The 27,861-nt window shown below is 38.7% G+C and overlaps 1 protein-coding gene across 1 annotated transcript in view; it reads left to right on the top strand.

Annotated features, from left to right (window-relative positions):
• Positions 1-27,861, top strand: part of LOC122797654 (copine-4-like) — a 1,365,845-nt gene that overhangs the window by 1,232,629 nt on the left and 105,355 nt on the right. The gene's annotated exons all lie outside the window — the stretch shown is intronic.

Below are 27,861 nucleotides of genomic sequence, written 5' to 3'. Positions count from 1 at the left end.
CAAATCAGCAGTTCCCTAAATATTAAAAAGACTGAAACTTAATGGCTATCATTTAGTGAAATCAGTTCTTACTTCCAACCATAGCCCTCAACCTCTTAGCACAAAAAACCTGGACAAAGCCAATAATGGGGGAATACAAATTCAGTTCTCACTTTTCACTCACCATAGCTCTCAACTCTTAGCACAAAAATCATGAACAAACAACAAAGTCAGTAATGGGGGAATACGAATTATGTTCACTTCTCACCATAGCTCTCAACTCTTAGCACAAAAAAAAATCTGGATAAAGCTCAGAAATGGTGGTGGTTAGGGACTTTAGGCTCTTTTTACCCTGTACCAAAGGTACAGGATTTGAGCCTGAATACCTCTAACCACCAGGTGTATAACATGGGGGCATTTTCACACACCCCCCTTACTTGAGTCCAATGCTTCACTTCCAACGAGAGTCCAATAATCCACGAAACAAGTGCTGCAATCTAAATCTGCACTTTGCCCCAAACGAAACGAGTGCTGCTGCCAGTAATCCACTGCACTTTCCTCAGATAAATACAAAACTGCACCTGCTGCTCACATTTTCTGCTGTGCTGTTTGATAAATCAAAAATTGCTGTTCCCGCTCGCATTTGCAACCGGAAATGATGACGCAAGCTCCTTGAGCTCAATTCTGACTGGCTGATAGCCCTGACGGGGCTGACATTATCACTCATGTGATGATGTAAGCTCTGACAGTGAGATATTCAAAAAATAAATAAGCCAAAATAAAAAAAAAATCAGAAATGAAGGGGTGCCACTCGGGAATCATGGCACCCCTTCATTTGGACCCCAAAACTCGGTAAAAAATGAGTAATTCAGTATGATTGAGAGGTATGAATTATACTCAGGTTTTGTGTAACAGCCAGGCTACACTATGGCTATTCTTAAGGTAAATACTTAATGTGTTGAGCTTTGTTTTTTGTATGTTTCTTAACCCATCTGCTTAGTTTATATTTGAATTTGTTGAATGCTATGTTTTACATGTTCCTACTGTTTACTTCATATTATTACTCCATCTCCTTAATATTCATTTCCCTTTTTTTGGTTTCTGTGCACAAGATACTGAAACTATATGCATAAATGTTTTGTTTTCTGCAAAATAATATTATATTACTTTTGAAGGCAGATATTATTAATAATGAATTCCACGTCAGTTTTTTTGTTTAGAAGAATGAAACCAGGTGCAAAAAAAAAGGCAAGTGCATCCCATATAAGATTATCTGAAAAGATGAATGAAACACCGCAGCTAGAGGACAGGTCTTACTAACAGCATGTTCTGTGATAGTTACATTGAGTAAAATGAAAGAAACAGACAGCTAGCACTTTGCAATTTAGACAGGTCCATGAATGCCAGTGCTAATCTGTTTAGTACTCATATCAAGCTTTACATTTTAAAAACAATATTTTATAACAACTTTTCTTTTTAACCAACATTTACAACCTTAGTACTAGTGTAGAAAATGCTGATCTTTTTAATGTTTGAAAATGTAATATATGAATTAAATAGACAATATTAAAAAAGTGGCAAATGCTCAACATTTTGAGACTGTAACCAGAATTAAGAAAAAAAAGATTAGGTCACATAAAGTAGTGAAATGCAATGTGAGACTGATTGAGTATGTAGTAGGAAGAATGTTGCACAACTGGAGCAGAATAAGTAGTTAATTCACTGGTGAAAAAGAACAAGTCACATAAAGACCTGAAGAGTGCCTTGGCAGGAGTAATGACCACGAGACAAGTAGCACACATGTAGTGTGCTCGCCATGATGCATGTTCACATGTGCAAAGATGTACTGCTACAACCACAGATAAAGGATATACAATGATGTTCTTACTAAGTTTATATTATGAATGGGGAGGCAATGGATGGGTAAAGCAGGCAGAAAAGTAGGGATGGGATATACAGTGATGTTCTTACTATGTTTATATTATGAATGGGTAGGCAATGGATGGATAAGGCAGGCAGAAAGGTAGGAAATCAATCTGATGAACACACAAACAAGCAAGGGAAAAAGAAGGTATGTAATCAATTTGATGAGCACACAAACAGGCAAGGGAAAAGGAAGAGTAGTGTTGGTAGGAGGATGAAGACTGCATTTGTTCATGGGACAGTTGCCATTTTTTTACATTTTCAAGAAAACAGATGTGAAGGGTAACAATGGAGTGTTTGGGTAAAAATGAGGATATAGAGATGACAACAGGGGTTGGCAAACCAACACAAAAAAACAGACAAAGACTGACAGAGGAGATGCTGACACAAAAGGGGGTGGGACCACAAAGCAGATAAATGGACAGACAGTGGGAGGTCAGTTGGTGAAGGGGAGGACTGGATTGCAAACTATGGAGGAAAATGAAACACAAATAAAGGAAACACCATGATGGATAAAAAAAATGAAAAGATGTTCCCTTTTGCTGTGTTGAACTGTCCAATAAATAATCCACAAACCAAAAGACAGCTAGTTCACCCAGGCTAACACTGTGCTGAAAAGCAAATAAACTGTCTGTGCAATCCAGTAATAAAAGTTCTGTTAAAATCCAGAATTTAATGAAAAGAATAAAATAAAACAAAATAAGAGCAAAAATAATAAAAATTAAGTCCCTTGTCCAACAATAAGTGCTTTCGAATAGTTTTTCTTCAGATCGTATCAATCTGATAAGTATACAATCTGAAGAAGAACTATTCAAAAGCACTTATTGTTGGACAAGGGACTTAATTTTTATTATTTTTGCTCTTATTTTGTTTTATTTTATTCTTTTCATTAAATTCTGGGTTTTAACAGAACTTTTATTACTGGATTGCACAGACCGTTTATTTGCTTTTCAGCACAGTGTTAGCCTGGGTGAACTAGCTGTCTTTTGATGATGGTGGATAATGTGGGGTGATGCAAGCAATGGTTAAACTGATTAGCAACATTACACACACGGACAGAAAAGCATGCGACCAAGAGATATGCAGGTGTAACATCAATCCCTTGTACATATCCCAACATGTGGACAGTGATCATGTGTTCTCTGGCATGTCAGCCAATTTTCCTCTGTTTTAACAGGTGCTGAAAAACAGACAAAAACAGAAATAAAAGAAAAGAAAAGAAAAAAGCACATGCCCATGAACACCAATAACTACATAAGACTGTATAAGAATGCCTGTCTATGTATAAGCATCTGACAGTTACTCATACTTAATGTAGAAATTTGATGTCTCTAAATAACTTTGTCTTCTCATTGGTGGAGAAGGTCAGGATAATATCTCTTCAGGTCACTGTAATGATGCTGGTACTAATCACAAGAGTAAGTGATGCCCTTGCCATTCTGGCATTGCAATGCCAGTCATGCAGTTTGTACTAGGGTAGGAGTTCTGCAGCAAGGGATTGCAATAATGCTAACACTCAAGGTGAAGAAAACTTTTTGGCTCCATCCTGCATCAGGCAGGAGCCCTTCCAAAGTCCACCCTTCCAGAAGCCATGGCCACTTGACAGCCTGATACCAAGAGGAAAATGGTAGCAGATTCAGGATAATGTTGCTGGAACCATGGGATGAACATCATCAAGTAGTAGAACAGTGTGACAAAGCACAATTGCATATCAGAGTCCTGAAATAACAACAGACGTGTAGGATGGGGGGAAGGAGGAGGCAGCATGTGCATTAGCCATGCAAGGTATTTGGTTTCTAAACACCAGTTTAATGTTTATTAGTGTACCAATATAACATCAGTCATAGAACTGCAGTGTCTTGGTGCCCTTATGGGCCAAAGGATGAGTTTTAGAAAGCCTGCAGCCCATTTGAAATTAATGAGCTGCCCAGGCATGTACAGAGCTCTAGACAGTCTACAGTGTCTGTGCATGGTCAGGCACAAACCCCATAGTGCACTCGAGTACTGGTATACATTGCACTAAATATGAAGTTAAGAGACAATTAACATAATCTGCATCATCCAACAATAGCTCAGTATAAACAGATGCCAAAAAATAGAGCAATATAAACAGCCTCCAGTATTGTGATGCTCATCTCCTATCCAATTTTTTCAAGTAATGTGAGTGCTCAAAGGAAGCATCATTGTGTTTCCTGTTAATTATATGCCAGTATGACTAACAAATATATACAACAAGCAATAATGCCTCAAAGGGTGGATGGCTTCCACTATTAGTGGGCAAACATGAATGCACCGAGGATCGGAATTCTTGAACTGCATTCGCCAAAAAAAAACAAAAAAAAAGGCCAAAAATATTTTTTATGTATTTTTTGCAGGAGGTCAATCCCCCCTGCACCTCCTAATGTCTCTGATCTTATATATATATTAACTCCACAGTCACACCAAATTAAAAAAAAGGGAAAACTCCGCCCAAAAGTGAATCACTTCCGGCACAGCACACCCACAGTGATTTCGTATGGATGAACTTCAATTGTCAGAGGGTTGAAACTTGGGTAATTGAAGCTTGAGCATTCAGTTTTTTGTCTACCATTAGGTTACCCGGGTGGATATGCAGAGAAAAAAAAAACAGATGACCCAGTGTTGTTGTGAAGCCTGATTACAGAGAATGAAGGTCTGCTCATCATGGAAGTTCTGTTGTTTCCCTCTAAAGCCCAGCTGAAGGCATTACTGCACTTTGAAAATGGGCTACCTGTGGCTATGTCTTTGATATGATTTCGCATTTTTTATTAATATAAAAAAATAACATGCATGATTTTGCTTCAAAATAGTTCCTGTAACAGTAACTTCATATTTCATGGTATAGCTCAAAAGATACAAAATTGTGAAATTTTACTTGCATATATAGTGCATCTGCCTCTTCTGCTATGACTCACACTGACACAAGTGCATATGGGGTCTATATTAGGTAAACAAAAACGGAGTTAAGTGAAACCTGGTTGAGTGACACGCAACGAGTGAAAGTCGCAAATATCGCAAGAATGAACGGAGATCACCATAGGGAATTCTTCCCATTTACTTCATTGGAGTGCAATCTTGGAGTTGGCATATTTCAGTAGTGGGTGTGTGGGGGGGGTGCAGGGGAGCTTGCCCCCCTGCATAAAACAGTTAGTGAAAGATTTTGTGTATTACTTGTTTTGTTTCTGTACTTTGATATTTGCGACTTTTGCTCATTGCTTGTCGCTCAACCGGGTTTCGCTTAACTCAGTTTTCGTTTACCTAATATAGACCCGTGCATATGCAGTAGTGTCATATTTTTGTGTTAATGCCTTATGTAGTAGTCACCTGTAGACAATCTCTCACACACACATACACACGCATGCACACACACACACACACACACACACACACACACAAATGCACTCACTCAAAAAACACACGCACACAGAAATACACACACACATAAACACACTCACAAATAGCCAGTCACAGTTTGTGTTTTATTTATTTATTTTTTTCTCTAAAATGAGCATTGTTTTGTGATAAAGTATTAAATAGTGAATGTAGCTGGTATTATAATGTTTCAAGTTCAAAGTAAATAATATTTAAATCAGACATACTTAAGAGATATGTAGATTTTTTTTTCTTGCTCAAGGTGGAAAGTTGTAATCTGCTTTCAGAAGGTGCTTTTAAATGCTGACTTTAAAAAAATGGAAGCAATGGTGTCAGGATGATACCTTTCTCCTCCTATTGGAACAATCATTTCATGCTGTGAGTAGATGCTCTAATTTTTCTATGAGTTCTTCCTCCCTGTAAATTAGTTCACCCCTTTGGAACTCTGAGTTACTATATAGAGTTTTATTGTTTCAGAAGCACATTTTATAATGCTAAGTAAAGGAGACAATAATAATGGAAATAATATAGAATATGCTGATGGCATGTCAGAAATCGACCTTCACCAGTATTTTCATTAAAGCTAGAGTGTGTCTTTAAAACTGGATGCCATTTTTTTCTTCTTTGACGTGTATTTTTAAAGGCACTGCTCCTTGAATTCAGTATTATATAACCTAGTGTAGTCTCTAACCCCAAAAGCACCCGGTGACAGTGCACTATTAACCCCTCTTACACATCATCCTTGTAGCTCACCCAGTAAAGGACCTGACATCATGGATATGCACTTTTCCAATGTATCCATACCTAGTTTAGTGCATATGGGTATATTGAGACAGTATAACAATTGTCTAATGTTCATTGGTAACCATTTAATCCTCAAAGAAACAAATACAGTATGCGATAGATGTGTATACACAATGTCTCTGAAGGCAAAACTCTTGCGTATAAATACTTCTAGTAAAAATCTGGTTGTCAAAAACATACATGCTATACCCACCACACCTAGAACACACCTTACACATAGGGCTATTTATGCCGAAGCATTTAAATGCAATCCCCAAAGATCTTAAAGACATTCAACCTGCAAAATTGTTCTCAGCAAACCCAAAAGCATTTAACAGAAACAATACCTAACACTGCACATACAGCCACACCCAGATGAGCCTCAACTACCAAGTTCATAAGGCAAGCTAATACACTACCCAGTACGCTAGTCATAAGGGAGTCCATTCTACTGCATTATGATGCCCCACTCACCAGGCTGAACAAGGAAAAAATAATGGCTATCAGAGTCCAGAATCTGTCAAGTTACGCATGCACGCAAGTCATTGGACCACAGGTACCGATGTATGTGTAAATGACCTGAGACATACCTCCCTAGATTATTTAAACAGAGTCAGTATATCTCGCAGGCTGGTATGTGCCTAGCATTGAGCAGCATTCTACCTTCACCAAGGATGATGCCACAGTACCAAGAGAAGATGACTGACTTTCAAAATTAGCGTAGTTTTTGTTGTCATTCTAGGGAGATACAGTATTTGGCAGTGAGGGAGGACATGGTTAACAAACCACATTGGTTTGCCAAGGATGGTCTGCACCTATCCTCCTCAAAATAATAATCAGTTCTGCAGCCCCAGCAAACCATACGTGAAAGGTTAGAAACTACTCCAAGGCAAACTACCGTTTTTTAAGTGATAACCAGTCAAAATGTCAAGTTCCTCAAACTCAGATAATAAAGCAGCCTATGTGGAATTATCCACAAAAGCTCTGTATAACCACATCAGTGACTGCATAGAGATTGCTGAGGCTACCAGAAATAAGCCCAAAACTAACTCAAAAAACAAACCACCATGGTGGAATCCAAAATTAAACAGGTTGTACAACAAAAGAAAAAAAAGTCATTGCTAAAATTAGGAAATGTAACACCAACAAAGATAAAAACTCTCCTATCAAACTGAATAGACAAATAAGAGGGATAGTTAAGTCCATAAAAGCACATTTTGAGTTAAATAGCATCCCATGCCAAAGAGAAACATAAGGTCTTCTTTAGCTGTATTGGAAACCCCAAAGGCAGCATACAGCACTGTGCTGAAAAGTTGGTAAATAAAGCCACATTCATAAAACAAGGAGATATAACAAATATTCTGGCTGCTGAATTGAGCTCCAACTTTACCTATCTCTCACCCACAGCTGCCCCCTAGAAAATAAAATCTAACATAATCCCTTCAAAAGTAGGGAGTACATCTTAGCTGCATGCTCTAAGGTCAAGAATGCACATGTTATGGGTCCCAATAATATTTCAGAATACCTCCTAGATAGCCTAAAATATGACTTATCAGGGCCATTAGTATATTGCAAACATTGCCTCTGCGCATGCTTCATGCCATGCAAACAGAAGACTGCAACAGCCATGGATCCTGGAAAATACAGACACATTAGTCTGACTAGTGTCATATGCAAAGCCATGGGAAGAATTATAATGGATATGATTAACAATGACATAGGAAACCTTTACAGACTGGACCCAACCCAGTTTGGTTTTGTCAAAGGCAGGTCATGCATACTGTACCTGGAGAAATTCTTTGAGAAAGTCAACCCAGGCAAGTGATGATGATAAAATGTTGCAAATTCCCTCCCTTGATCTAGCTAAGGCATTTGATACAATACCCACATCAGGCATTTGTAAACAAACTCATGGAATTAGGCATAGGCATCTATGTAACTTGCTGGATAATTGGCTGGCTCACAGACAAGACCTGGAAAGTTAGTATTGGAAAGTCCACCTTCACAATGAGGCCAGTCACCAGTGGTGTCCCTCGGCTCTGTGCTGGGTCTGCTCCTCTTTGACATTTATTTTTTGGAAGTCAAGGCTAATATCAAGGGTCTCTGGCTTACTAAGTTTGTAGATGATTGTATACTAGGAGCAGTCATTGAATCCTCCAAGATACTAACATCTTACAGGAAGGTGTAACACAGACACGTGACTGGTGCCAAAGCAAAAGCTTAAAACTCAATACCAAGAAATGCATTATAGTACCCTTTAGAAGTCAGCTACCCAGGTAAACTACCTCATTGATAAAACACCCCTAAAATTCAATACAGTAGTCTGGGATTTAGGGACTCATGTAGATTTTAACCTGGCTTTTGACCAACAAGTATCTAATGTTGTAAGAAAATCACTCCATGTCACTCAACTTATAAGTTGGCTTGATTTGTCACTCAACTTATAAGTAATGGCATGACATCTAGGTCCTTGGAAGTCATTGTGCCACTGTACACAGACATCAAACTCATCAATGAGTATAATGCCCCTGTCTGTATGTACCTGACCAGACACATGCAACAACTGAATTGTCCACAGAAGTTCCTCACAAAAAGAATACAGGGCGTAAACACAAAGTCCTATGCAGATTGCCTCAAAGCCCTATATCTACCATCTCTTTCCTACAAACTGCTGAGACCAATTTTTGTCTGGCATAAAAGGCGTCTTTGGGTCCTGTTCTGATGGACCTTTTGAATATCTGCAAAATTAACTGCACCAGAATTACTTGAGCTAAGGATTTAAATTTTGTCTGTGACTTCAATAGGACATACTGGAGGGAGTATCTCAGAAATCCTTGTTCTCTGGAATTGACTTCCCATCCATCTGAAGCACAGCCCTTCTCTAACCCTATTCAAGCACAGCCTGGACCAGTGGATAGGAAAGTGAAGGGAAAGCAGAATTAACAATACTAAACTAAGGGAAAGCTGAATTGCAAACTGACTCCCCATACTCACTTTTGAACAGACTTCCTATGAGCTGAGCATTAAAAAAATCAGTTCAATAACCAATTTCAAGAACATACATTTCTAAAAAATCATAAATGGAAAAAATGGAAAGCAAGATTCTTTAGGAGTAGTAGGTTATAAGCATTGTAACACAATTTATGAACCCATGAGCATACCTGCTAAGCAGTGAGGAGGAATTAAAGGTTCATATGTTCATAGGTGTTTACTAGGCTAATGACCACAAGGGCCTTTTTAAGCCTAGCCATGCATCCCAAATGTCTGACAAGTTCTGATACCCTTGATAAGTGTAAGCATGGGCCTGGGAGATGAACCATTTACAGATTACCTGTTTTCATTAGTGACATAGGTGCCAAACCACGGATGAATTTCTGTTTTCCTATCCAGTTGTCCAAGTTGCACTTGAATTGGATTAGGGAGGAACTCTTCACATGGAAGGGAAGCCTGTTTCATAGATGGGGTAGTCTCTGGGATACATACCTAGCTCTCCAGCAGGTCCTATTTATATCACAGGCAAGGTTTAAGTCTTTAGAATGAGTAATTCTGGTATTGTTTGTTTTGTGGATGTCCAGGAGGTCCATCAGAGCGGGGTCTGACAATGCCCTATATGCCAGTCATAGATCTCCCCTCAAAAGCCTGTAGGAAACAGAATACAGGAATAGGGCCTTGAGGTGGTCTGCAAAGGACATATTACTTATGTCCTGTATTCTTTTAGTAAGGAACCTCTGTGGACATTCCAGTTGTTGGATATGCCTGGATGGGTACATACCAAAGAGGGTACCGTACTCAATGATAGGTCTGATGAATGCCAAATACAGTGGATCAATTACTTCCTTGGATTTATATGCCATACCTTTGTCTATAAGTTGTGCAACATAGAATGATTTCCTCACCACTGTAGACACGTGATGATCAAAGGCTAGATTACTATTGATGTACGTCCCTAAGTCCCTGACTACTGGGTCAACTCTAAGGGGTGTGTTGCCAATATGATAGTTACTAAGGATAGATGACTTCCCAAAGGATGCTATTATGTATTTCTTGGCATTTAGTTTTAGTCCATGGTTCTAACACCAGTTGTTTGTCTGTGGCAGCCCCTCCTGGATAACATCTGTGTCAGTGTGAGATTCAATGACAGCTTGTAATTTGGAATCATTTGCAAATTTAGTCAGCCAGAGACCACTGACATTGGCCTTGACTTCTGAGAAGTAAATGCCAAAAAGGAATGGTCCAAGGACTGATCCCTGTGGGACCCCAGTTGTGACTGGCCTTTGTAGAGGTGGACTCCCCGATTCTAACTTCCTGGGTCCTGTCTATGAGCTATTTGGCTATCCACCAGGTGACATATGGGTTTGTACCTAACCTCTTGAGTTTGCCACCAATGCCCAAGTGGAGCATTGTGTCAAATGCCTTGGCCAGGTCAAGGTAAGCAGTGTGAATGATTTTGCCCTCATCCATTGCTTTGGTGACCTTATCAAAGAAGTCCACCAAGATGAGTAAGCACAGTCTGCCCTTGACAAAACCAAACTGGGTTGGGTCCAGTCTCTGGACATTTACTCTATTTCTGTTGATCATCTCCATGATAGTTCTTTCCATGGCTTTGCATATAAGACTAGTGAGACTTATGGGTCTGTAGTTTCCAGGGTATGTAGATGGCCTACCTTTGTGCAGAGGGATGACTGTTGCCTTTTTCCATTCCTGAGGCATGAATCCTGTTTGAAGGCAACACTTAAATAGTAATTCCATAGACCCTGATAGGTCATGTTTCATGCTATTTAAAAGGCATCATGGGATATTGTCTGGGCCCATTGATGCAGTGTTCTTAGTCATAGACAGAGCATTAAGGACCTGTTCCCTAGTGATAGTAGGGGGAGTTATATTTGATGATATTTCCTGAGAGAAGGTTAAGGGGGAGAGAGAAGTAAAGTTGGAGGTGAATTTATCAGCCAGGAGGTTTGCTATATCTTCTGGCTCATTATAGGTGGCTCCATTTACTATGAGCTCTGCACACAATTGTGTATTGCCTTTGAGGATGTGGACATAGCTAAAGAATACCTTGTGGTTATCCTTGGTCTGGGAGGCCAAACAAACCTCAAGTTTGGCTTTGGTAGACTTTATTTGTCCTCCGAGTTATTCATTTAGTTTGATGAGAGTGCTATCATCCTGCTGGGTGCTGCGCCTCCTAAGTTTTGCCATTATTTTCTACCTTCTGTTATACATCCAATTTATTTTGTGATTCATTCCACCAGGGTGGCTTGTTTTATGATTTTGCTCTCTACTTCTTCCTGGTGGGTACAGCTGCCTCTATGTAGCTATCAACATGCTTGTACAGGGTCTCTGTGAGCAGTTATGCATAGGCAGAAGTGTTCTCAGGGTTTATGGGAGCTTGAAATGTTGTGAGGCTCTCACTTAATAGCATGAGGTTACCCTTAGAATAGTTCCTGAATATTCCCAGTTTAGTTGGGGGTCTAGGTTTTATTTTTACTTCAAAGGAGACCATTTTGTGGTCTGACCTTACCAAGGAAGGCATTACAGTAAGGGGCATGCAGCAGTCTCCCATATTAGTGAGGACCAGATCCAGTGTGATTGCACCCCTGGTTGGTATATTGACTATCAGGTCCAGGGAGTTTGTGTTTATGAAATCCAGGAATCTTTGTGCATGTACATTTGATGTTGTATAGGATTCCCAGTTAATTGTGTGGTAATTAAAGTCACCCATGAATATGGTATTGGGTTGGATGGTTAGCATTTCTAATACGTTTAAATACATGGGTTTCCTGGGTCATAGAAGGGGATCTATAGCTTGCAAGGAAGTGGCATTGGATTTTACCTATGGTGATTTGAACATGGAGCAGCTCAAGTGCATTGTCTGATGTTTCTTGTATAGATTTACATTTCTCCACATGAAATCTGCTATTATGGCAGGGTACTGAAACTTGCGATAAGAGGGGAAATAGCTGTCCTGTATCTGGAAGTGGCTGTGTAGTATAAACATGAATGGAAGGTTAGCACTACTTGCAGTATGAACCCTCCTCTCCATCAAGAAAGGACTGTAAGACAAGTCACATTAAAAAACGATTGCATTGATAAATTCACACTTGATAGTTCTTTGTATAGGTACCTTTTAATTTGCTTATGTATCATTTTCAGATGAGTGTTATCCTATTGCTTGCTGAAGTCTTAAACTTGAGTTTGGTCTCCGCTTATATATATGCTTCAATCTAGGTACCACACAATAGTCAAAAATCCAGTGTCACATACAGCAACTCATTCTTAAGACAGGTAACAAACTGAAAAATAATATAAAATAGAAGTGTATGCATTGAAATACAATTTGAACAAAGTAGATCAAACTCAGAGCTCATGCATAGAATTTATTTGCACACTTAAAGGAAGTGGTATTTTAGGGACCTCCTAAAAGACTTGATTTCAGAAACCAGAAGTTAAAAAGCTAGTGAATTTCCTCAAGCTGTTGCTAGAATGTGGAACAGATATTCAGGATGGATTGTCGGAAGCACTAGTGGTCCCACATGAGCAGAAAGGAACCTGCATGTTGGAATAAAGATAACAAAAAGGTTGCTCAGGTAGGTAAGACATTGGCTAAGAAGTGATTGTTATGAAGTTACAAGGTCTTAAAAACAGACTTTGTTATGATAAGCAGTCGGTGCAGATCACATGGCACAAGTCTGATAGGAACCTAATGAGATATTCTAGTCATCACCCTGAATGTGGAGATGTGTACCCACTGCATGGGCCTCAAGGTTACAGTCATGGATCCTAAGGCATAGAGCACTGGAGGAGACCAGTATATGAATTACCATCTCAAAGTTTATTAGAAGTACCAGGTAATTTGTTTTGGATATGTTTCTGAGATGAATATACAAAGATTTTATGACACCCAGTTCTTGATTGTTAGCATGGCAACAAAAGGTTAGGAATATGAAACTGCTACCCTGAGCAGTAGGTTGTAGGAGATATTCATGGCTGAAGAAAAAAATATGTAACAAACATTTACCAGTATACAGATATATATATTTTTAACTTCTTCTACTCTGTCTGAGTATATGCAAAAATAGAGGCCTATGCCCCAGGCAGACCTAGCATGGGATTTACAAAATGTATTTCTATCTTGGGAAGTTTATTAGGTTATAAGTTCAGTGTATGATGAGGTTGGAAATCTACCTCATGTATCATTCTCTGCTGCTATAATGTGTGATATAAAAAGTCATAGCTCCATTCAGGGCCACACCTGTATCTCCACCCCATGTCACAGCTCCAGTAAGAAAAGTACAGTTTGCATATTTTTGAAGACTGCTTAGAACAGGACTGCATTATTAAAGGTCTGTTTCATCTGATAAAATGCAAAGCAAAATGAATGCTACAGCTCCAGTCAGAAAAGGTACTACAGTGGTAAAAGTTGTTTTCCTAAATTACTTTAGCATACATAATGTCTCTTCTCCATAGTTATTGCAAATGTCACAGCTCCATTTGAGATCACAGCTCCTGTCCAAAAATCAGAACTCAGATTTTTTATAGCAATGTTTACAATGCTGCTGTGTTGGTAACAATCTTTTCCATCTAAAAACATATAAAAACAGTCACAAAAGTACTAGAGCATCAAATGTTGTATTCTGATTTGTGTCATGCTTTTCAGAATATGTTTTTGTTAATGCACAATAAATGCTATGCTGATAAAGAATAATTCATCCTTTTTATTCAACACTACAATCTTAAATATTGGTCTCTTCAGATTGCCATAATGTGCTGTATTTTATGGCTCAGTTCCACTCCAATATCAATGTGTTGCTATGCAAAATGTGACCACGCCAGTTGGTATGTCTTCTCCTCTCTTCTTATAGTACATATCAGACTGGTATATTTTTCCTTTTGAGACAAACTCTTATCACGTTTCCAGTCTTACTAAAGAAGTAAACAGAGGGGCCATAGAGGGTTCAGGTGACAGCAAAATGCATATGTTGATCTTAGCACCAGACTCCTTTGCTACACTTGTGATTACCAGCATAATATCCAGGGACACTGCAAGATCATGTACCCAAGAAATAAAAATAGTTTGTTTCCCCCAGTAAAAAAATAAGGAGAAAGGTGAGGAGCCTGAGATTGTCAAACAGTATAATATACTACTGTCACCTCCTCAGATCTGATTCAGCTGCTTTTTACAGCTTATGGCCTACTACAAACTCTTGAGCTCCTCCCTTACCCATAATGCTACAGCCCCTTCCATACCTCAGATCTTGTTTGCTGTGTTCACGTACAGACATGGTTACTACAGCTCTTGAGCATTATAGTGATTTTTTTGTCAAATTTGTCTTCATAACTCCATTTCTATCTTACCTTTCTCTAGAAATTAGTATAGTTTATATCCTCCCTTAGCCTTGTGTGTTGTCTAGTGTAACTTAATACCATTGCTGGTAGTTTTTTCCCCTATCTATTCCTCTTTGCCATTTTCCGGTAATCTTTGCTACCATTTGTGATGCCCCCACCTCTGGGCCAGTAATCAGGGAGCCTCAATTCTCACCACTGACACCTGTGGGGAAATGTTCACTGGGAGGATAACAAGTACATACACAGTATCTCCAGATGCAGCTCTCTTCATCAACCACAATCAAGCATAATTTCCCTTAAGAGCACACAGGGAACACAATCAGTCTGGGGGCTGGTTCCTTTCTCTTTCTCCAGAGCCCCAGTAAGACTACCCACTGGCACGGCTATAGAGTTGAGTCCATAGCCAGGATTCCAAGCCAAGTCCTCCAGCATTCTCTCTGTCCAACCAGTGCCTCATGTCCCTGCCCAATTAGCTGACACACACACTCTTTGAGATTTTATTTGCACACACACACACACACACACACATATATATATATATATATATATATATACATATATATATATATATATATATACATATATATATATATATATATATATATATATATATATATATATATATATATATATATATATATATATACACACCTGGGAAACACACACAAACATCTGGGAAAGGCTGGTACAGGTTTACTAGCATGTCTCCTTTTTGCCCAGACTATAAGGTAGCTATCACTGCCACCAAAACCCCTCGCCAGCTACTTTAAGGCCCTTAATAAAGGGTGCCCAATTTTGCTGTGTAATATTAATACTAATACAAATGATAGCTTGATTAAGAGCAAGGCTATTATGAGTGACCCACACAGTGTCACCAAATAAATATGCCAATACTCTCAAAACTTAAATATCTCTGCAAAGATCAGCCATAATGAAAGGTTTAAATATATTTAATAATAAATAATAAAATAACAAGATAATACTAAATATCTGTTCGCAGTGACATCAGAGTTTAAAATCACAGGAAATATTTAAAATAACATTGAAGGGCAGGCTCAGACAAACAATATCTAAACTAAGCTTCACTATATTCCTGACTAAAGCTAAGAGAATTATACAATTCCCTAATAACTTACTTGTGGAAAGCAGGATGAAATACATGAGCAGTCTCTCTAGTCAGGCCCCAAATAGAATACTCTCTCACACTAAGGGAGTTCTCAAAAATGGTATTTAAAATATTACTTCTGGGATAGCTTGCAGAATGACATGACTTCCGATCATCTGGCTTTTAGCTACCATGCAAACCCCCATTGCTGGAAGCTGGCAGGATTTAGCACCTACCTGTAAAAATACACACACAAGAGCTTTTGCTCAGATCTGTGGCAGGTGCTAGAAGTCATAAAACAATTTCATACTTCCACACTTCCAGCGTAGTAATTAATTCATCCCAAAGTCAATGCAGAAAGCTTCCTAGTACAGACTTTGTGCCTCTGGCTACATTGAAACCTGTGAGATAGCATTTTTATGGCCTAGCCTATAAAGTGATTTAATTTCAGATATATTTTAAAGTTTGTTGGTCTGAGGTTAACCTCCTGTCTTCCAGTTTCCTCTATTAAAACATATATATTTAAACAGTTACAATAGTGCATGTACATTTCTGTTCTCTCCAGTTGGGCACAGTGTTGGTACATTTTAAACACAAGCACTTTACAAATACATTTTCAACACAAACATCTGTACAAATCTGTTGGATATACACATGGCATACAGTTCTAATACATTTGTAACACAAGCGTCTTGTATAAATCAGCTTGATATTCACAAATAGCATATAATTATTTACAGAAATCGAGCTAGCTGTGACGGCAGTAACTCCTATTGTCACACCATTGTTGGTAGTCCTTTCCTTTTATCCTTTCCTACCACAAAATAACTTATTCTTTGTCTTTTTTCTTTTGTCTATGATCATGGCTGAAAAACCTGGGTTTAAGAAGTGCAAGCAGTGGGGCCCAAGTTTCCCTTAATCCTAAGCTCACGACTCTTGCGTACATTGTCTGTGCCCTGCCTATATATATATATATATATATATATATATATATATATATATATATATATATGTGTGTGTGTGTGTGTGTGTGTGTGTGTATAGGTTAATTCTAGGCTAATTGCTTTTTCAGGCCATTTTAAGCCTAGCCAGTTACCCCATGTGAGACACAAACCCTGCACCTTGTGTCTGTAATGTAAACACCTTAACCATTATGCCAAGTTCACACACTCATTTACAAGTCATTTAATCCTAGAGCTTTAGTGGATAGTGAAAACAAATTGATTTTGAAGATACTTCTACCAACTAGTTTTTCTGAGTTGATGGCTGGAGCTCAACCCTCCAAGGCAGACCAAAAAGAGTTGAGGAAATGACTTGCCGAACCTTTTGGATCTTCCACTGCATCTTTGTATCCTAGTAAGGAGCTGGCCAAGAAGGTTTCCAAATGGTCAGCTCTGAAGACCAAATCTTCAGATCTGGCTGCTTCGGTTACTAGGTCTGCCTCTTCGGATCTGGTTCTCTCAGAGCAGAAACAGCTCACCCAGACCTGCTATGCATGCTCTCTGGACTTGCTCCCCTCTCGGCTACCTTCACCATTTTTAGGAAAGGTTGACAGTCAAGATCTCCATAAATAGATACTTCTTCCCATTCTTCCAGAGTCTTACAGAGGTGGATGTGGATAGAATGAAGAGGAAGTTTCTCTTGGTGCAGATACAGATGGGAGTTCTTCCGGCTCCTAACCTTTCAGTTCAAGAAACCTTCACCAGTGCTACTCCACCGATCCTGGCTCCCTCTCTGATCTCTCCTTCAATTTCAGAGCCCTAGGCTCCAAGCCTTTTGGGACTGTCCATTCTGGATCCAAAGACGGTGGTGTCTTTGGACCGGAGTACTTCTTTGAGTGTACCGGCTCTGAAACTGGTGGATTCGGATGACTCTCCGAGCCGAAGAGCCATTGTCAGCTCCAAAGAGCTAAAGTCAACTCTGAAGCAGTTGGAGCCTTCTCTCTCCCTCAGAGTGTCAGCACTGGGCAGCTCAGCTCTGACTTCTGCCTCAGGTGGACTGCCTTTGAGTCAGAAGGAGATGATGGTCAGGAAGCATGCCTTCTTGGCGCCATTGAATTCCTTCTCCCTGAAGCATTCTGACTTGGAGGTAGTAGAAAGAGTTTGCTGTTCCAGAATTCCTTCCTCCTCAGATCCTCCTTCTGGTTCCCAGATGTCTTTGTGCTATGAACCACATCATTCTATCACACAGTGACAGCCAGCCCAAAGCCTCCAGATCACCCAGCAAGGTATTCTTATTTCTTCTGATACTAACCTGGAGCATCCCACCAAGGAAGTCCCTAAGAAGAGAAAGTGCAAGAGGAGGCACTTAGACTCCCCTCAGGAGTTAATAACAGAAGATACCGATTTCAGTGAAGGGGTGGGGTCCCCAAGATCACCAAGATTCTTAAGCAAAGAGGTAGCTGGTCTACTGATAACCCTTCTGAAGAGGAATCAGTATTCCTGGAGACTTTTGGGTCTGGCCCATCTACTTCCTGGGTGACTCCACATGCCAATGAGCTCATTGAATTGATCTCTTGGTGGGCGTGGAAGAAACCTGAGTCTGTTGAGCAAATTCCCAACAGACCAGATAGGATCCTGGCACCACCCAAGGGGAAAGAGTTTTAGAGCAAAGGAGTAACAGTAGATGCCATCATCATGGTCGTGGCCAGAAAGAAAGAATTCACAGGACAGAGTTCATCTGTTCATCCCCCTAACAGGGAATCTAGGGCAATGGACAAGTTTGGAAAGTGTATGTATGATTTAGTGACTTTTGTGCTTAGGTCACTGAACTATTTAGTGCACTTTACCAAATTACAGAGAGATTTGATTAAAGAGCTTTCCAAATCTCTCTCAGGAGCAGTAACTGCTGAAGCACAGACTTCTGTTGCATCACAGGTATCTACCTTACAAAGCATTACTAACTCGTCCATGAGGATAATTTCACATGCAACTGAAGGAACTTCAAGGGCAGCGGGTTCAGGCATTTCCATTAAAAGGCATGTCTGGATGCACTTGTTTGATTTTTCAGAGTCCTTCATGTCCTCCTTCATCGATGCTCCTTTTGACATAAGCTTGTTGTTTGGCCCCAAAGTGAAGGACACACTCTCCAAGTGTGAGCAAGATGGTAAGACCCTGTCTGCAGTGGGTGTACGTTTTCTGACCCCACAAAGAACCTTCTCTAGGAATCAACAAGGTGGTCAGAAGATGTGGTTCAGAAAGTCCCAGGGTCCTTTCCATGATCTGCATGGAGATAATACCCCCAGTGGTAGAAGGGGGGATTCTAATGAAAGATGCGGCCCTCATGGTAAAGGAGACTCACAGAACCAGGCTCCAGAGATTCTTTCTCTGACAAACCCTACCAGCATTCCTGAAAGGAGGCCCAATTGCCAGTCTCTGGAGGCAGTTGGAGGTCATCTATCCCTGCACCAGGGAGCCTGACTAAACATTTCAAAAGATAAATCAAAGCGTAAAGTAAACCAGAAACATGACACTCAATACTTAAACAGCAAGATATTTAGTATAGCTTGCCTGGCTAAACATTACAAAAGATACATGGGTTCAGAGAATTATTTCCAGAGGTTATATAATTCCCGGTGCCCTTCCCCATCCCCTAATGGTAAACAAAATTCCTGATGTTCCACCCAGTCAGAGGAAAGGAGAAGCTCTGGAAGTAAAAAAAAAAAACTGCTAGCAAAAAGACCCATCCAAAAGGTCCTCTCAGACCAGAAAGAATTCTGAACTTACTCAAGATTCATTTTAGTGCCAAAGAAAACAGGGGACTGGAGACCAGTTTTGGGTTTCAGAAATCTGGATAAATTGCTTCAACATACCAAATTACAGATGGTCACGTTTCAGTCTTGTTTGCCTTTCCTGCACAAGAAAGACTGGATGTGCTCAATAGATCTTCATGAAGCATACTATCATATAAAATGAGCAGGTAATCCAGGAGATATCTACACATCTGGCTGTGAGACAAGTCATTACTAATTCAGAATGCTGCCTTTTGGTCTCACCACAGCCCCAGGGTGTTCACCATATGCATTGTAGTAGTAGTAGCTCACTTGAGGCTGCACAGATTCTGAGTATTTCCTTAACTAGATGACTAGCTCATTACCACCCCAACCAGGCATCTACTAATCAAAGCAAGAGATTATGTACTCCAACGTTGCTCTCACCTAGGCATTGCAATCAATCTCAACAAGTCTCATCTACAACCAACTCAAGTCCAAGAATTCATAGAAGCCTTGTTCGACATTATATCAATGACAACCTCCCTCCCCCTACCAAGAGTACAAACTATAAAATGTCAAGTCAAGAAGATAATTCAAAACTCATCAGTGTCAGCCCAATTGATTCTACAGTCATTAGGTTTGATGGTCACTGCCATAATTCTGATACCATTGGCAGGATACCATATGCAAATATTTCAATAGACCCCAGCAACTCAGTGGCCCATCCTGTACCAGCCCTTGTCTACCCAGATTAAAATAACTCAGGCATGCAAAAGATATCTCAGGTGGTGGGTTTCCTTCTATCAGATTTCTCAGAGCTAACCATTCTCAGCCCAAAGCCATAGTGACTATGGACAATTCTCAATTTGGGTGGGGGGGCATTTCTTGGGAAAGACAATCTAAGGCATTTAGTCTTCAGAAGAGGCCAATACGTATATCAATGTCCTAGTACTTAGAACAGTCCTCCTAGTTTGTAGGCTTTTCAAGACTCTCTCCCTTCATGGACTATTACAATTTAGACATACAATATGGCAGGAGTCTGGTACATCAACAAACAGGGAGGAACCAGATCTTACTCCTTATACCAAGAAGTTATGGGAGTGTGGCAATGGTTGATTTCATCCAATCGATTTCTGATAGCAATGCGTATTCTGGGGAAAGCCAATGTCATAGCAGACAAGTCGAGCAGATCCATCCTATTGCCTCATGAGCAGTTTCTCAACAAGGAAATTGTGGAGAAAATTTTTCCTCAATGGGGCCATCCATGCTGTGAACTATTTGCATCTCCCCTCAACAACAAGTGCAGCAGGTTTTTTGCCCTGATCCCCCACTGGGATAGTAACTGAGAGATGTTCTTTTCCACGATTGGTCCCCAATCTCCTTTATACTTAACTCCCAGCTCCCCTGATCCTCATATTTCTTCAGAGAGCATCTTGATTGAAGAGCACAGTAATCCTCATTGCCCCTTACTGGCCTTGTCACATTTGGTTCCCCTTCCTGATTTATCCCCCGTGGATCTTGGATCCAATTCCAGATTTTCTGTCTCATCTGACAGACAGGATTCATCTAGACATTTTGGGCATAAAGTTGACAACATGTTTTCTCCAATTCCATTAATAGCTAGACAACTCAGGCTCTCTTCCCCTGTATGTCATATACTATTGTCTTCTCACAAACCTTTCACTAGAAAGATTTACAAAAGTAAATACCAAATGTTTGTTATTTGGGCTCAGCAGAAAGACAATGACTCCTTTTCAGCACCAGTCCCTAAGGTTCACAAATCTTTGGCTACAATTTTTAATGAAGGTCCTAGTTCTTCAACAATTAAAGTACAACTGGTTGCTATTTCTAATTTTCATATTGGAGCTGACAATTCTTCTTTAGCTTCATTGTGACTATGTAAAGCTTTCATTAAAGGAACCTTTTTACTGAAAGCCCCCTTTAAAGATTAAACCCAGCATGGGATTTGAACCTAGTATACACCACCATGGGATTTGTACCTAGTCTTACAAGCCTTAACTCAATTACCATTTGAACCAGCTGATAAATATGACCTAAAGTTTTTAACATGAAAAATGATATATTAGGTAACTATTACATCAGCAACAAGAGTTTCAGAACTGCAAACTTTATCCTGTACATATCCTTATTTGGTTTTCCATAAAGACATACTATCTCTGTGAACCAAACCATCCTTTCTTTATATGGTGGTGTCAGGATCCAGCATAAATCAATCCATTAATCTCCCAGTTTTCTTCCCCAATTTCTCCAACAAAGGGGAATACATTTTGCATTTATTGCACGTTCATAGACAACTATGTTTCTATCTGCATAGAACTGACAAATTCAGAAAATCAGATCAGTTATTTATTTCTTTTTCAGATTCAAGATTGGGTAAACCTGTTACCAAAAGAACATTAGCCAAGTGGTTCACTGGTTGCATTTCTTTTGTCTATAATAAATTGGGTTTGTCCTTACCAAAACCTTTGAGAGCTCATTCAACCAGATCCATGACAGCCTCTTCAGAATTTCTATCAAGATTTTCCATGGATGATATTTGTGCTGCAGCCACTTGGGCTAATCTTCATACTTTTATTACTCATTACAAAGTTGATCTGGTCTCTAGGGGAAGAGCAGCCTTTGGCTCAGCAGTACTCAGGAATATCCTTTCGTAGAGACCACCCAGGGTTTCAGGGTTTCAGGTAGCTGGGGACTCTGTCCCACATGTTGGGGAATAAATGAAAATTGACAACATCAGCTAAATAAATTATGTACTGACCACAATGTTCCATATGTGTTGTCCAGTTTCATTCTTCCTCAGCTCCTCTCCCTTCATGCCCCTACCTTTACTGGTTTTTGACTTCTGGAAGAATGAGAGGACACCAGAGGAGACAATGTTCTTCTTTTTGAGCTCTAGATAGTGTTTTCTCATTTATATATGATTATTTAGAAATAAACAGCAGCAAACACGATCTGAGGTATGGAAGGGGAGCACAGCATTATGGGTAAGGATGGAGCTTGAGAGTTTTCAGTAGGCCATGAGCTGTAAAAATGTGGCTGAGTCGGATCCGAGGACCAGATCTGACCCTACATGTTGAGAAAGAATGAACATGGACAGCACAGATAGAATGTTATGGTGACTATATAACTTCTTTTTTCCTGTGTTTTGACCAATCCAGATTAGATCTCATTCACTCCCTCCTGAAATATGCAGAGAGCATACATATTATTCTGAGAAGAAGAGAGATAAAACTGAAAGTCATAAGCATGACAATGCTATTGCAAATCTCTTCTTAATATAGCTTCTCTAAATGGAAGGATATATACAGAGAATAATAAAGGAGCCACCATCTGTTCTAAGCCCATGGAGTCCTGGAAGGCTGCAAGTGACTTTAGGATGAATTTAAGCCTAAACCTATCCACTAAGTATAACCAAAATATAAAAGTCAAACCGTGTGAGATCTGTGGAAGAAAGCATGATCCCATGATAAACAATGTCAAATGCTATCATTAAATTAAGGGAACCAAGATGACTATACCTTAAGTCCCCTTACCATTCAGAGGTCAAGGAGGGCTGTCTCAGTATTTTGTATACATGTTAGCTGGTCTGAGAAGTCAATTTGATATCAGATGTACAGCTTTCTCATTAACCCTCTTTATAAAATGAAAATTTGAACTAGAGCATTAATTCTTCAGTTGCGTTTATCTAAGGAAATATTATTCAGGAGTATGTTAGTAAAAGAAAACATTTCATAAAAACTGGAATCACCCCAGTCAGCAAGAAATTAACATGATTTAGAATGCAGTTGAAGCCATAAATTTTCAAGCAAGTTATATGAATCTTTGCAGAACCAAGCTTCAACCTAGGGTATGCTGGGTGATGGGATGAAACTATATTTTTTATTTCCTTATAATCACAGTAGGCAAAATCTGCCAAAGAATGTTCAAGGCATTACAATACAACCACTATAATACTTATACAAAGCTTTAATAAAGAAGAAAGAATCTGATTTGGGCTACTATAGCAAAAAAAACATTGGAAAGAAAAGAGTCTGAAAATTGTTCTGTAGAAAGCTGGAGGAAAATTTATAAAATTAGTCTTTGGTAAGTAATTGGTTGAAATGCATAGAGAAAGTAGGTGAGAATCAAAAACACGGGTCATCACAGAAAATATTTACAGAGTAATAGGATTCAAGAGGTAATTTGTCTTGTAATGCCTTATGTTTACCAAGTAGGTAGCAGTTGTTATTATACAATCACCATTGACAACCCTGTACATCTTAAGTAAAGTCAAGTTGTCTAATAATTCTAAATTGACTGAATTTAATGAGAACAAACACCAAAACCCGAGTTTTTGTATACCTAAATGTGAAATCACTGAAATTCTGAATGTAAATTATGAACCAGTAATTTTAAATGGCCTGTAAATCAAACTTATTCTACCACACAATAGGTGGACTAGTAAAACAGCTTACTTAAAAGTTTATGTTATATAATAGATGTTAAATTATAGAAAAATAAAATATTATAAAAGACTAATGCTGCTTCTAAGTCAGAGATGCTTTTTTTGTGTATAATGCTAAGTCCCCTTCACTACATTCTCAGCTAATAGCAGAACACAGCATATCCTTTCCATGGCCCTGCATTGTTTTGTAAAACCACATTGCTCTAAACACATGAGTTTACCAATTTGTCTTTAAAGCCTAGATGTATTTTTGCCCATATAGATTCTGTAATACTCATTTAAAAGTGCAAAAAGTACATAAACTCTTAGTTTGTCCTTAGACTAGTTGGGTTTCAAAATTGTGCTAGCAGCTGTTGTTTTCCATGAAGACAGTAAGTGACTTTTCCCATGAGCTCCCTGAAAAACCTGCAAAAGATCTACACATAATCTCACTTATACAATTTACCAGTAAGGCCATATAGGCTTCGTGTTTTCACTATCAGCAGTAGCCATTCCGAGTGTAAAGTTGCTGGCCAAAGATTATCTTGTGATCATGCCATACGAATAAGAAAATGTGTTATAAAGAGCATGGCTGGTAAGAATATTATTGTTTCCTAAGGACAAAAGAGGAGAAAGCCCACCCTAATAAGTTTAATATATATGAAGATATACACATGTGTCCTGGTCACAACAATGAGTACCACAGACAAGGCAGTCAACCAAGAAGAAGAACTTAAATTTTCAATAAGCTCTGAGGTTTCAAGAAATCCTTACATCTCTCTTGTCACTGGTTAGTCATTTACGAAAAGGAAGCAAGGCTGCTTTCTAAGTTCTTCATATTGTCAGTGGAGGGCAAGCTGCCTTATCTTGGTAGTGAGCCCTAAACTTTATATTCATACACAAAGGTGCACACACAAATACATATATACATTTCCAAAGAACTTAGTGTCATTAACTGCCTAACTTTTTACTGATTAGGGTTGTAGGTAGTTTGCAGAGTTTTTTTTTTTTTTTTTTTAATTAATGAATTCTGTATTGCATGTTTTGTAAGTAGTTTTCTATTGCAGATATTAAGGTAAAATTTAAACTTTTTTAGCTTATGTATTGTAGAAGTGCAGAGAGAGTTATATTTGGATTTGCTAGTCTTATAATTTAGTTATATTTTAGTTAGCTTTAGATGGTTAGAATAAGGTCTGTTTTGACATTAATGCTTTTTTTTCCAGTTGATTAGTTGAGAATAATGTTTTATTTTATTTTATTCTTATTCTTCAATTTAAACTTTGCATTCCCATAATATTAAATTTTGTTTTGGAATTTTTTTTAAATTGGCGGGTTGTTATTGTAAAGTCTGTGTGTTGATTTTGTTTGTATGCTATATAGTTATTTGTTTATATAAACTGTTATGAATAGGAGATATGGATAATGTTTTATTTTATTATATTGTTTTCACTTTTTTCATTGTAATCTTGATTAATATAAATTTAAGAGAGCTTATTTAGGTAGGTAGTGTTTTATTTTGGAATTCTGTTTGCAAATTCTGAGTGTGCAGTCTGTAACATTTTGTACATTATAACTAATGAAAAATGTGACTTTTTCTTTTTTTTAAATTTTCATTTTATTTTTTTTCTTAAAATAAGAGTAGATTGAATTCATTGTTTTTATGTGGACAGGGGAATTTTGGAGGTGTCATTTTACCTTAATTTTTAATGAACAGTATAAAAATTGTAGGTTTAGTGGAATTTTAGCAGCTGTGATATTGTACTACGGGATGGTAAACTACTGATGTTGTTCTAAATATATCCACGCTGTACCAGACATTTATTTTCATCATACAATGTAACCTTTTAATAGTGGCATGCTAGGATATGCTCATTTATGAACTGTTCTTAGTTTAAGCTGTCTCAGGGCTGTAATATGTAAATAGATAGGGAAGAAGGAACCTTAGCCTTTCAGGTAGGAGTTGCTAGGAAGATTGCCCCTCCCAGATAGTTAACCTTCCCAGGACATGGTGGTTTGAAATATAACTAATGACAAAAATGTAATTCTTTGACTTTCCCTTTGTAAATGCTATTGCAGTGAAATGGAATTCAGATGTGTAACAGATGCCCAAAACAGTTTGTGGTATGAATGAGTCCTGCACATTTCGTATCCTGTTGGGCTCAAAATATTTCTTCACACTTAACAGTTCCTGTTGGCAGACAAAGTATAACATTAAGACTTCATTTGGTACTTTTTGCTTAAGTAAGATCAAGTTGTCATAGTCTATTGGTCATAGGAGGTAATAGTTTTAAATTCCAAAACCTTTAAGTACAAATCTTAGAAAAAGTATGAATTTAAATTCCAGAAAGGGATGCTAGATACACTAAGTTTGTGACAGCTGTGTCTCAAAGTACTCCCTTTCTACAAGGTATGGCACCTCAGAGTTAGTGGGTCTAAGTAGCACTGTGTATATTTATTAGTGCATGTGTGCACCCCTTCACACACAGACACACACATGGGTTGCTTTAAAGGAGAGTAGTGATTGTCAACATTTATTGTTCACATTTAGTTTTATTCTTATTTGTTGTAACATCAAGGCTCACAGTTATTGGCCTTGGAATTACAACAAGGAGATGCTGTGGAAATTATGCAAAAAATACTTACTTGTACATCAGCACGAGTTTTTTTTTCAGCCATATGTTTAACAGATTCTCCAACACAATAATTGAAATGAAATGATTCCCAGTAAATTTAAAGTTGAAGGAATCCTGTCCCAGTCCATCAGTGGTTCCCATTCTCAAATTAAATGCAGTTATGTATACAGATGATAAGCCCTTGAAACGAATCAGAAATAGTGCATAGTAAAGTAAAACCTGAGGACAAAAATAGCAGTTGGGGATTCATAGGTGCATAGGAGATTACTAGGCTAATGGCTTAAGGGCCCTTACAAGCCTACCCAATATAACACAATTTTACCCAATATATGGCCCTTATAAGTAAGAGGATGGCATGGATTTCTGTGTTTGCATTGAGTATCTTACAAATTGCCCCTGTCCATTAGGGACATAGGCACTACGCCAGGTATGAATTGGTGATTCCTCATCCATTGATCAAAATTACATTTGACTGAAGAGGGCCAGGGAAGGGGTCTGCTTAATATGAATAGGAAGCCTGTTCCAAAGAAAGGGAGATTTCTGAGTCACATATCTGTCTCTTCAGCATGTTTTGTTTGAGTAGTTGTTTAAGTTTAGATCCCTAGATTGGGTGACCCTCATGCTGTTTGACATGTAGATGTGTAGAAGTTCCATCAGGGCTGAATTTGTGAGTGTCTTGTAGGTCAGACATAGGTCACCCCTTAATAGTCATTAGGAGACGGAGTACAGGGCTAGAGACTTTAGTCTATCTGCATAGTTCATGTTGTTTAAACCCTATTTTTTTTATGAGGAATCTTTGAGGTCATTCCAGGTGCTGTAAGTGCCTAGTCAAATACATGCCAAATGGTGCATTGTACTTGATTACTGGTCTAATGAGGGCGGAGTACAGCGAGACTATAATTTCCTTGGATCTGGATGCCATATCTTTACTTATAAGTTGTGCCACATAAAAGGACTTCCTTACCACTGTGGACACATGGCAGTCAAAGTTCAGGCTACTATCTATCTGTGTATCTAGATCATTCACCTCTGAGTTTACTATTAGGGGTGTACTATTGATGTTATAATTTTGCAGGGGTAGTTGACTTCCCAAAGGTATGATAATGCATTTTTTCACATTTAGTTTTAGGCCATGGTTCTGGCGCCAGTCATTTGTCTGATCTAGACCCTCCTAAAAGATATCTACATCACTCACTGATTGCCCCTAGCTTGCAATCTTCAGCAAACTTTGTCAGTCATAGGCCTTCCACATTAGCCTTGACATCAGAGAAGTATATTCCAAAAAGGAGTGGTCCTAACACTGAGCTCTGTGGCACACCACTAGTAACTGGCCTCTTGATCTGGATTCACCCACTTTAACCACATGTGTCCTGCTCATGAGCCAACTGGCTATCCATCTGGTGATGTAGGGATTTATGTCTAGTTTTATGAGTTTATTTATAATACCTGATTGGCGAATTGTGTCAAATGCCTTACTGGTTTACCATCATCCATGACCTTAGTGGTTTTCTCAAAGAAATCCACCAGATTCAATAGTCAGTACCTG

This window comes from Protopterus annectens, chromosome 3.part1 (assembly GCF_019279795.1).
Source record: "Protopterus annectens isolate FY-2018-M chromosome 3.part1, PAN1.0, whole genome shotgun sequence".
Classification (NCBI taxonomy): domain Eukaryota; kingdom Metazoa; phylum Chordata; order Ceratodontiformes; family Protopteridae; genus Protopterus; species Protopterus annectens.
This window is presented reverse-complemented; position numbering and strand designations above follow the sequence as displayed.